The sequence below is a fragment of the Suricata suricatta genome, chromosome 7, assembly GCF_006229205.1.
Source record: "Suricata suricatta isolate VVHF042 chromosome 7, meerkat_22Aug2017_6uvM2_HiC, whole genome shotgun sequence".
NCBI lineage: Eukaryota > Metazoa > Chordata > Mammalia > Carnivora > Herpestidae > Suricata > Suricata suricatta.
The window spans coordinates 44,967,205-44,980,180 of NC_043706.1; positions in this window are offsets into that span (position 1 = coordinate 44,967,205).

Here is a 12,976-nt window from a genome sequence, read left to right on the forward strand (position 1 = left end):
TAAAAATGGCATTCAACTTTGATGCCATTTTCTGTGAAACCAAATTTGCTTAATGCCTTTACCTCCTTACAAAGAAATTCAATCTCTAGCATGTTTTTGTTTGGACTGTGAACTATTTATTTTTTAATTTTTAAAGGATCATTAAAAACAATGAAGAGGAAAAGAGAGAAAACAAAAGAGAATATTATGACAAAGACAGCCTCTGACCTGCAAAGCCCAAAATATATACTACGTGGTATTTCACTGAAAAGGTTTCCAACTCTTCCTCTAGTTCATCATTTAGTGGTATGTAATTATTTCGTTTATATTTACAGTATCCTAATATGTTTGCATGCTAATGCAAATATATGCAAATATTAGAATCCCTAGTATAGTCACACATACACAATTCTATGGAATCTCAGTTATAGTCAGAACTTATTATGGAGAGTCACACAGGCATGCACAGGGCACAGACACTCAAAATATCAAACACAAGGTAGGCCGCTGGCAGATATTTCACCTGGGACATGGAGATGAAGTTCCTAGCAATGCTAAAGGCTCACCATTCACTTTCCAGTCACAAATTAACCCTTAATAAATACACAATTATGTGTCTACTTAATGTTTTCTTCACCCTTTCACACCACCTCAAATTACCCATAATACCTCCCTCAATGAATGAAGCAACAGCTTCTGAGGATGAGACCACTGCATTTTCTTTGCTTATTTAGGGCAAGGAATGAAGTGCTGCCTCTCTCACTGGCAGAAGCATGTAGGAAGGATGCCCCCTTTTTAATTTAGTGTTGGGATACCTCACTTGCACGCTGGCTGTTGTCATGTACCCTGCCTGCGATCCTTTAGCATTGAAATAATATCATCCAGCATATTCTCACGCTGATGAATCTCCCTGGCAGATGAGAAAAAGTTTAATTATAACCCTTAGGGCTGCAAGATTTTGTAGGTCTGCAGGATCCCCTCAGCCTGGAACAAAACATTGTCCCCGGGTGGGGAGAGGAGGATCACTCTGCCTTACCTCCCAGGGGTGTGTAAGTCCAAATAGAGCTGGCTGTTTGGTCCAGGGGGAAAGGCTGCTGGCCAGGACTGGGGGCACCGTGAGGAAAAAGACCGGGTGCCGGCTCACGCACAAGCCCAGCCTACAGCAGAATGACTGGAGCCCTCTGCGAAGCACCTGCCGCAGCATCCTCCACCGGGTCAGCACAGTAACAGGTGCGGCCCCAGACTCCCTGCACTTCCCGCGGACACCGGTCTTCATGAGAACCAACCTCGAAGTCGCCATAGTCGCCACTCTAGAGGTCTACAACCCCTCCCCTTTCGCTGTCCCTTCATCTCTTTGGCAGATGCTTCGCAGGCACGCTCTATGTGCCCTTTCCACTTTTCAAACACTGCAGCAGGTGTTACAAGCCAGCAAATACTGAAAGCAGGTAACTTCCTGTCTATCTACCACCTTACCCCTGCCCCTCACTCCCGGAGGAAGCCTCCACCAGTGATTCTCTTCTGCAAGCCTTCCTGGCAGTGTGACAGCATCCACAGGCACTCCACCTGGCCCCCCAGCCGCCTCAGCGGAGATCACCCATAAGGAGCCCTTCCACCTACGTGTATTTCTTCTGTGCGCTGAAGAATTGTGGTTCCTAACTTGGAAGCTCTGTAAAAATGAGAGATGTTCCTTTGGGTCCCACTACAGGAGTCAGAGTGAGATAGGTCAAAATAAAAGGAGGAATACTCTCTAACACACAGTCATTTTGTGGTTGTTATTCCCCTACCTTCCTTAGGCAAGAGAAGAGAGGAGGTAGTCAAGGGAAGATACCGATGGCTCCCTAAACTGGGTCTATTTAGAGCCAGAAAAGCTGGCAACGTGGACTTGAGAAGGCAACTAGACACTGTCCAATATCCTTCTATTCATTAATTTTGGATTGGTTTGAGGAGACAAAGCAGAGAAAGCTGTGCTGCCTTTTTACTGCAATAGTGTCCATGGGCTCTTTGCAACACACTGCAGGCTGCAGAGAAACGGGTCTCTGCAGGGCCCCCGGGTTCTTCATGGAGGAGAGGGTAGCCAGCAGTGCCTTGGCTGTCTGTGCTGGCTATCCACCCTCTGCCAACATGGAAAAAGAAAAGAAGTTGTTGAACAGTATCCTACCTCTCCACCGTAGAGTTTTACCCTCTCCCCCAAATCTGACTCCCTGGAGGGGGGGAGACAAATGTATCTGCTGTGCTACTTCCCTTCTCTGAGCTGACATCCAATAGCAAACTGACTACATTCTGGTTATCTAAACTGGTTTTTTCCTCCTTGAGGCAAGAGGAGAGACGGTAGTGTAAACGAGGCTGACAGTTATATTTGACTGATGTGGGAAACGTGAGATGAATTTATTTTATGAGAAAAGAAAAATAAAACTTCCAGAGAGTTCAGTCTCTTCAACCTTGGCAGAACTACTTCTAACATGCTGTAAGGGGGTGCTTGGACATGTGCAGGTTCAGAAAGATTTTAAGTTTTAGTTCTTCTGAGGTATACAGTGGTTTGCTATTCTGTTTAAATATTTGAAGTTTATTATGATAAAAGTTAAAGAAAGAATATGTGTGGTTCTACACACACAGAAAAAACATACATATAGATTCAAAAGATACATAGATGAAAGCAAATATATAACATACAAATACACACGCATGTATAAAATACATATACACAGACACATTTACATACACACATGTACACACATAAATGAATTACAGTGCAGTCCCTGGAAACCTTCACAAGCTCATGTCACAAGATGAAGATGAAGATAAATTGAAGATGAGAAATGACTCTGTAATTAGGTCTTCCTAAAGTTGCATAGTAATCTCTTTACTTACTTACAAGGTATGACCTGTTATCTGATATAATTTAAAAATTATATCAGGTACCTGCAAAACATTTATATATGAAAGTTTTCAATCGTGGCTTTAGATTCTGTCTCCCTAATTTGTTACTTCAACCTGCATGCCCCCAAATCTCATCCAAACATGATTCTTATTCTAAAAGTTTTACAATATCCATGGTCAGTATTTAAAAAAAGGGGGGAAAAAGAGTCTGTGTGTATACTGAATTTATCCTCTGCAGTGCATTTTGCTAGTCTTGATCTTTTTAAAGAAAAGAAAAATCTAGATATCCTCCCTCTTGCCTCAAGAAACAACCAATATGTAATTTTTTCTGTATGTGCCATATGTCAATATGGTATTATAGCATATATCATCCTTCAGTAAGACTCAGATTTTCAAAGATTAAAAACAATTTTTTCAAGTATTTGAAACCATTTCCCACTAGTTCTCACCATCAATAAACCTCCTTCCCTGTACTCCCAGGTTGAGCATCATGGCCCTTCCTAACTCGCCCACGACACCTTGAGCATGCCTTATCTTCTTACACTGATACTTGGTCACATCTGTTTTCTGCACTGGAATGATCCCTGGGCAGACTTGGTGGCTCTTCATACAACACTTAACGAAATAACTGTCAAGTAAAATAAACTAAATTCTAGGCCAGACCCATTCTGCCACAGAAGAATGCAACTATTAAGGATAATTCAGCCATTGGCTTAGGTACCAAGGTTGCACTCTGTGGCTGGTGCAATCTGCCTCGTGCCCATTCTTCCTTGGTTTCCAAGTACCTCTGGGAGTCTCACTATTTTCCAGCCCTCTTTGCCAGGTCTCTTCTGACCTTTCCTGTGTCTTACAGACAATCTGACATTCCTCATTCTGTCCTGCACTTCTGTAATAGATGGAATTTTTATGGTTTTTCTCTTCTTAACTCTTTTTAGGAACAGATGCCCTGTAGGTTGTAATGTCATGTATGAAAACAAAGAAATAGTTGTAAAAATAAATGGCTGTGGAATGCATCCTTCTTTAAGATATTTAACATTTGATTTACTGTTCACATGCTGTGTAGGAAGCCTTGGAATGGGGAGAAGTAGTCCATTTAATCAGGGAGTTTACAATAATGTTAAATTTGGGGCTTCATCTACTGGTCCACATGGATAAAGTGAAGGAGTCTAAGTATAAGTGACAGGGTAAGATTTACCCAGGGGAGGGGAAGGAAAAATAAGATTAAAACAGAGAGGGAGGCAAACTATAAGATTCTCTTAAATAGAGAGAACAAACTGAGGGTGTGGGTGGGGTGTGGGGTGTGGTGATGGGTAAATGCATTATGAGTACTTGATGGGATGAGCACAGGTTGTTATATGTAAGTGATGAGTCACTAAATTCTACTCCTGAAATCATGACTACCCTATATACTAACTAACTGGGATTTAAATAAAAATTTTTTAAAGATTTACATTCTAGAAAGAAAAGGTGCGCTGCAATAAAATAATAATCTGGAAGAAGTCAAATAGGAGATGAGAATGCCAGTGTGGAGGCTCAGCATTAGTTTTAGAAGAAATTGAGGGTTCAGGGAATTAGAGGGCAAACACCTGCAAGGATGTGAGGATTATATAAGATGTGGCCACATACAAATGAGTGCACTAAAAGTGAACCATCGTCATTCTTTTCTAAAACAAAATTCCTTTCTTAATGTTTATTTATTTATTTTTGAGAGACAGAGAAAGATGAAGAGAGAAAGAGATACAGAGAATCCCTAGCAGGCTCTGTGCTGACAGCACAGAGCCCAATGCAGGGCTCGAATTCCCAGACCATGAGATCATGAGCTAAGCCAACATCAGGAGTCAGGCTCTTAACCAACTGAGCCACCCTGGCACCTTGATCCACTGTAGTTCTCGAGTGCTCCACTTGTGTATATAAGAATAAAAACCGGATCGTTACTATTCTAGCTTCGAGATCAGTCATGGCAGTAATACAAGTATTTAAGAGTAGACAACTCTCCAAGCAAACACACATGGGTTAAATATTAATGTTTGTGAGCTGTGTGGCAGCGGCTAAATTATGCAGCTATTCTAATTGTTACAGGTCAATTTATCAGATATCAGAGAGCTTACTGTATATAAGTTCAGCTTAATTACTAACCACCTCATCTCGCTTCCGTAACAATGCCCGCCTGCTAGATAGATAACTTAGGTTGCAAAACTCTTTTGTAAAGGGACAAAGAACTTTAAAATTATAGGTTCCTGCCAAAACTAAGGTCTGTGTATTTCAATGTAATTGGCTGCCACGGAATGCTATGGATTGTAATTGGTTAACTAAAAAATGACATATTCTGTCCATATAATCTCACTGCCGCCTTTGTTCGGAGCCATTCTCTGCTCCTTAACACCAGGGAGATCAGGTTTGGCCCGGCCGTAAATAAAATCTTGCCCCGATTCTATCTGGCGTTGGTGGTCTTTTCAACATCAGCCTGCAACACTAACGTTCAGTTTCCTCAGCCTTAAGGACACAGTAACAATGCTTACTTCAGAGAGCATGGTAAGGAACAAAATGGGATACTGTATTTAAAGAAAACTTAGGACAGTACGTGGCAGATGATAAGTACTCAAAAATTGTATTGTTTTGCTATTCCCTTCTAGATAGATACTCAATAGCTTCAATGGGAAAAGGTGTATGTGTATGCATATATATGCACTTGTGTATGTACATAAAAATATATGTCAATATATCAAACATTTTATAAATAATTTGATTGAAAATTTGATAAATAATTCATGAAATTAAAACAAAGCTTGTCTATATATTTAATAGTTGTATATGGGTATATACAAATAGGTTAGTTAATTATTTTTAAGAATTTTTATGGCTTCTTGGAGAGGTTTTCAATTCTGAGCAGAGTTTTGAAGATATAAACTAGTTAGTAAAGCTCAAATATGTGAAATGTTTAGCATTTATCCATTTTGAGTTCCTGCTTCATACACATCACCCATATAATTCTTACTAAAACTCCTAATGCATGGACTTTATCATCTAAATTTTATAGATTTTAAAATATTTATTTATTTTTGAGAGAGAGAGAGCATGAGTGGGGGAGAGACTGAGACAGAGGGGGATAGAAGATCTGAATTGGACTCTTCACTGGCAGCAGAGAGCCCAATGTGGGGCTCGAACTCACAAACTGTGAGATCATGGCCTGAGCAGAAGTCAGATGCTTAACCAACTAAGCCACCCAGGCACCCCAAATTTTACAGATTTTTAAAAATTTCATGGAAAGGGTCCAATTCACTTGCCTATGGTTCCTTAGCCTAGGAAGATTCATAGCTAGTTTGTCTAATGCCCAAGTCAGTCTTCTTTTTACCATATCAGAATGTGTGAATCAGAATAAAGTGATGGGAGATTTTGTATGCTAGCATACTATTTGCATACATATGTATTAAAAATAATTTTTCTAGGAGTGCCTGGGTGGCTCAGTAGGTTAAGCATCCAGCTCTTGATTTCAGCTCAGGTCATGATCTGATGGTTCATGGCCTGGGTTCAAGACTCACGTCAGGCTCCACACGGTCATCACTGAGCCTTCTTGGGATTTGTCTCTCCTCCTAAGCCCCTCCCCGACTCATGCTCTCTCTCTCTCTCTCTCTCCAAATAAATAAATTTAATTAAAATACTAAAAAAAGAAATTTTTCTCTCATATATTCTTGCATTTCTTATCTACTTATCGAAGTGCTTTCCGCAGTTTAGTCCTTTTGTACAATTGGCATTAAAGTTGCCAGTCTGTAATGGGGGCTTTCATTAATCAGCAGCATTTATGACTCAACTCTTCAGAAAATCAACTAGGCAGCAAGTACTATATCAATAGGTCTTTGCAATAAAAAACACAGGAAAAAAACAGCCAAAATAATAGCAATACTATATCTATCTATCTATCTATCTATCTATATATCTACAGGTGCTGAACAATATAGATATATTATATATACCATGTATAATATATATACTACATATTATATAGAAATATATATGACATATATAATATAGATGTGTACTATATATTATGTAGATATTATACATGCTATATATTATATAGATATATATTATATAGATATATATGGGTATATATAATTCTTGGAATATATATTTCTTGGAATTGTCAAGTGTTGTTTTAGCACTTTACCTTTATTAATAAATATAGGTCCTGTCACAGTCCATTTCAATTAAACTACATCAGAATGTGTGCCCTCTAGTGTTTGTTCAAAGGAAACATTTCAATTAACTATCAATGAGCACCTGCAACTTTATAATTAAAGTACTCTAATTTACAGCAAAATGAGGTTTGGGGGGAAAAAACAATGCCCTCCAAATCACATTTTAATTAAAATTTGAGAGGATTTAAAAAAATTTTATCAAAATCAAATCAAATCAGTAACATGTGGGGATATAATAAAAAATCATTGCCCTGTTCCACCCATTCCTAACACCATCCTTGCTTCCAAGAATAAACCTTGTAAGATGCTTAGACATTTACTTGTTAGTTACAAGTTACAATGTTGCTAAGAGTTATATTTCTGTATCTAAACTGACAAACTTAGATGAAAGCTTTTCAATTACTTTACTTTCTTTTTTTTTTTTTAAGTAAGCTTCCAACACTGGGCTTGAACTCATGACCCTGAGATTAAGACCTGACCTGAGATCAAGAGTTGGACACTTAACTGACTGAGCCCCCTAGGTGCCCTTCAATTACTTCTTTAAATAGCTTCAGATCTGTATCTATTTAATTTTTCATACCTTTTTTTTTTTTTAACAATTATAAACTCAATGCCTCTTCCTTCCTGAAAGTTTTAGAAAAATGCAGATAAATGCTGTTTTGAAAATAATGATTATCATTTCTTGGCACTTTGTATGTTCAAAGTTTGAAATAAGCACTTAATAGACATTTTTTTACTTTAGCACACACATTAAACCTGTGAAACTCAAAACAAAAGGAAATCCAGGCTCTGGGATATTAAGCTACTCATTTAAATGTTAGTTTAAGTAATGGAATCAGTATTGGAAAACATTTCTTTTTGACTCCAAGTTCTATGTGCTTAACATCTGAACTCTCTGGGTGCTGAACAAAAGCAAAAGGAGGAAAATAAACAGGAATTATTATTGAACCAACCAGAGGAAACACTTTAACACTATGTATAGCCTCCCATGATTTCTTTCTATGCATAAACGAGGGTAGTCATGGTTTAGCCTGTTTTTCACACAAAAGCAGGTACTGAACAATTTTTCATGTTGATACTTTCTTTTGCATCTCCAAGGAACGAGCAGCATACTTCCTTTCATTATATGGGTGTGCCCTAATTTATCCATTATCTCCTTTGGGAATATTTTGTTTTATATTTTCTGAGTGACTTTAATTCCACCTGGATATCCACCGATATCTATAAATACTTTCCTCAGATAAATTACTGGAAATGTCACTCCTCCACCAACACGCGGGCATGTTATATATTGCCAAACTGAGAAATTATACCACCGCTCCCTTTTCCTAATAGGATGTTCTAATAAAATTTTTCCACATAACCTGAGACCTGGATTAGAGCCACTAAGCGTTCTCATTACTCTTTTATTAAACACACTTCATTGCAGCAGTATCTAGAGAAATGTGTGGTTTGGCAGAGAGAGAGTTCATAATGTATCGACTTTCAAGTTTTTATGGCTATCCTTCATAACAAAAGACTAAGAATTTTGCATATAATTTCAATGGTGTACAGTAGGGTCAAGGGTATGTATAAAAGGAGTATTTGGATTTTTCCCCCCTCAGAGTTTTTATTCTTTTGTAACAAGCTGTATTTATAGGGGGCTCTCTTTTTCTCTCTTTCTCTCTCACAAACTCTCTCTCTCTTTTTAGTAAAGTTATTTATTTATTTTGAGAGAGACAGCATGAGTTGGGGAAGGGGAGAGAGAGAGAATCCTAAACAGGGTTCCACACTGCCAGTATAGAGCCCCACATGAGGCTCGAACCCATGAAACTGTGAGATCATGACTGGAGTCAAAACCCAGAGTCAGGTGCTTAAACAACTAAGCCACCAAGGCACCCTTCTCTTTCTCCCTGTCTTAACCAGAAGTCACCCAATCCTAGTGCATGAATATCTTTAAATAAGAATCGTTTTCATTTGATACCTGTTGTTTGCCGACTCCTCTGTCTTGCTTCCCTCTTTTGGCCTCTCTGATGCCATAAGGAGTTTATTCTACTTGTCCTTCTCTTCTCTTTCTGGCTTTATCCATTTCAGAACTTCTGTTAGTGAAGGTCATCAAAAGGCCATGACCGCTGATTGACCTATGAGTTCGACCTGGGCACTCAGAGGCCCCTCACGGCCTCCCCTGTCCGTGGAATATGGGTTCTGCTTGCCTTTCCTGCTCCCAGGACATAGCCCTGAGATAGTGAGGTGGGGATGAAAAGCCCAGATGATGTATGCCACTGAACCCAGTTAAGGTGTCTACATAAGCTTTTCTATTTGGTGCGTAGAGGGATGCACTCCTGCTGCTGCCACCCAAGAGAAGCTTAGCATGTAAATTCTCTTTGCTTATTCAGATTTCTGTGAATCAACCTGGCATAACCTGTCTCTTTCTTCTGTCTCTCCCTGCTCTGTGAATACCTGAGCCAGTTTAAGATGGCAAGTGGGAGACTCCCAGGAGTGTTGTAAATCAACACTGTGCCTTCTCACAAGTGTAACGTAGTTAATCCCATAGTGAGAATGGTGTTGTTAAAACAGTAACTACCTTTAAGCAATGACGAAAGGATATGGGAATGGCCAATAAGTATATGAAAAGGTGCTCAACATAATGTTATTAGGACAATGCAAATTAAAATGATATACTACTCCGCATCTACTAGAATGACTCAAATCCAAAACACTAACAGCAGCAAATGCTGAGGTGGATGTGAAAGAATAGGAGCCCTCAGTCCATAATCTTTACGACTTTAAAAGCAGTCTTACCCTATGATCTATCAATCTTATGATCTTGTGTTCCTCGGTATTTACCCAAACTAGTTGAAAACTTGTGTCCACACAAATACCTGAACACAAATGTTTATGGCATGTTTATTCATAATTGCAAAAATCTGAAGCAGCCTAGCTTCCTTTAATAAGTGATGGACAAAGAAACTGGCACTTTGATGCAATCGAGTATTATTCGATGACAACAAGAAATATACTATCTAGCCATGAAAAGACATATAAGAACCTAAATTGCATATTGCTAAGTAAAATAAGTCAATCTGAAAAGGCTTTCCTCTGTCTAGTTCCAGCATATGACATTCTGGAAAAAGCAAAACTACAGAGACTGTAAAAGGATCAGTGGTTGTCAGGGGCTAGGGTTGACAGAAGAAAATGATGAATATGTGGACATTTTTAGGACAATGAAACAAGTCTATATAATTTTGAATACATTATGCTATGCATTTGTCACAACCTGGGCAACACAGAGTGAGCCCTAAACTGTGGGCTTTGTTAATAATAATGTATTAATAGTGGTTCATCATTTACACACACACACACACACACACACACACACACACACACAACAAAACCTTATCATACCAAAGAAAAATATTCATAACAAAAGAAACAGTGAAGGGGGAGAGGGAATATATGGAAATTCTCTTATGTCTCTGCTCAATTTTCTATAAACCTAACTGTTCAAAGAAACAAAATCTATTAATTAAAAAATAGGATGAGTTTGATGATGTTGGTAATGATGGTGTTAGCTAACATGTAATAAGTTTCTATATTATGGAATAGGAAATTTAAATGTAATTATTATTATTAATTATTCCATTATCCATGATTATGCTGAAACTCAGATAGGATGTAAAACTTATCTAAAGCCATAAACTAGGGGCACCTGGGTGGCTCAGGTCATGATCTCACAGTCCACAGGTTTGAGCCCTGCATCAGGCCCTGTGCTGACAGCTCAGAGCCTGAAGCCTGCTTCTGATTCTGTGTCTCCCTCTCTCTCTCTGCCCTTCCCCCACTCACTTTCTGTCTCTCACAATAAAATAAAGAGATTAAAACAATTTTTTTAAAGCCATAAACTAGTAGTTGGAAAAGCCTGGCCTTAAACCGTATCCATAGCAATCCAAACTCCATATAGTTTTAATCCTACAAAACCCCACCTCACTTGTTGGTAGGTTTTTTTGCCCTGAATTAAAGTCAATGTCCCTATCTTTGATGCCTTATTCTTCAATAATGAAATAGTATATTAGAATATAAAGCACCTAAGAGGAATCTAAATTTTATCTCTCTTACTCTACATCTGAGCATCCATCAAAATAAAACCCCCAGACTAAAAGCTAACTTTAATATGAGCTTATCTCTAGAATTCTGGCTTTCTTTTTGCCTTTGTTCTTTGTATATTTCTTACTGTTATAGCTATTCATACACACACATAAACACACGCGCGCGCGCACACACACACACACACACACACACACAGCTAGAGTAGTGTCCTACTCAATTTGTGCTGCTACAAAAAAATACTATAGGCTATGTAGCTTAAACAGTACACATTTATTTCTAACAGTTCTGGAAGGCGGAAAGTCCAGACTGAGGTGCAGATTTACATGTTAGTGAGAGCAGTCTTCTTAGCTTGCAGATGACTGCCTCTTTCTGTGCCCTCATAGGACAGAGGGAGGGATGAGAGAGTGAGCAAGCTAGCTCTGATCTCTCTTCTTATAAGGACCCTATTCCAGCATGGGCCAGACCCTGATGACCCCATTTAAATCGAATTAGCTCCTAAAGCCCCCACCTCCCAAGATTTCACCTTCATGTTTAGTGCTTCAACATACAGATTTGGGGAGGCGGGGCACAAATATTTAGTCCATCATAAATAGTATTTTATATCTAGTGCTTGTACTGGAAGTCTCTTTTATAATGTCTCCTATAACACTGTGAAAGGTAAAGTGAAATGGGGTCACTTATGTCAAAATGTTTTAAAACTGGGCCAGGAGGCCGTTAAGGAAATGGGCCTAATCCACATTCCTACTAGGTAGAACCTTGAACTTTTGAACTGGGCCAAACTGAAAATTTTTAAGTACCCATCCGAAGCACCTGAAATTTGCTAAAGTAAGTGACTTTGCTCAGTGACTGCCTTAGTAACGAATAACATTCAGCCAAGATTAACTTTCTGCCACTAACAACAATCAAATTCTTTGTAAACAACAAAACTAAGCATTCCCTTTTGTGTTCAAAAGCCCTTGACTTCTGCTCCCTGGTAGGGGCACTATTTGGGTTGCCTTCCAAATCTGTGTCCCTTGAATTATACTTCTGTGACCTTAAATCAATGCTTCTGTTTTTATTTTAGCTCATCATCTCTCCTCAATTGACACATTTAGAAACACAAGTGCACTATAAATTTTATATATAACTACTCAAATATATAGTGAATTTTTTAATTTCCTATATTAAAATGAATTGAGGGATGCCTGGGTGGCTCAGGCAGTTAAGCATCCCACTTTGGCTCAGGTCATGATCTCACAGTCCATGAGTTCGAGACCCACATCAGGCTCTGTGCTGACAGCTCAGAGCCTGGAGCCTGCTTCAGATTCTGTGTCATCTTTCTCTGCCTCTCCCCTGCTTGCTCTCTGTCTCTCTATCTCTATCTCTCTCAAACAAACATCAAAAAGAATTATTAAACGAATTAAATGTTCTTTCTAGTCTATGGCTTTCATTGAGCAAGTTGTTTTTTTCAAAATGTGTAAAATATGAAGAATACTTTTTATGAGTAGCTTATTCACACTGTTATTTTAATACTTGCAATAACACTTCCATTCTTCTTGTTCCATAGAATTTAGCATATTTTTCTCTACTTGAAATATGTTCAGACCTTAAAAACTAGCCCAAATTGCATTAAAACTTGTCATATCCCCTTTATCTCCATATCCCCTTTATCTAGAATCCCAGATTTCAACATTTTCTACACTAAACTGGTTTTATCCTTCTGTATATGTGTGATCATATATAGATGTATACATGTATATACATAAAGATGTAACGTAGGTAAAGATATATTTGATATGTTTCAGTAAGAGACAGACAAAATGGTCTTTACTTCCAAATATTTCACTGTGCATTTCCTAAAA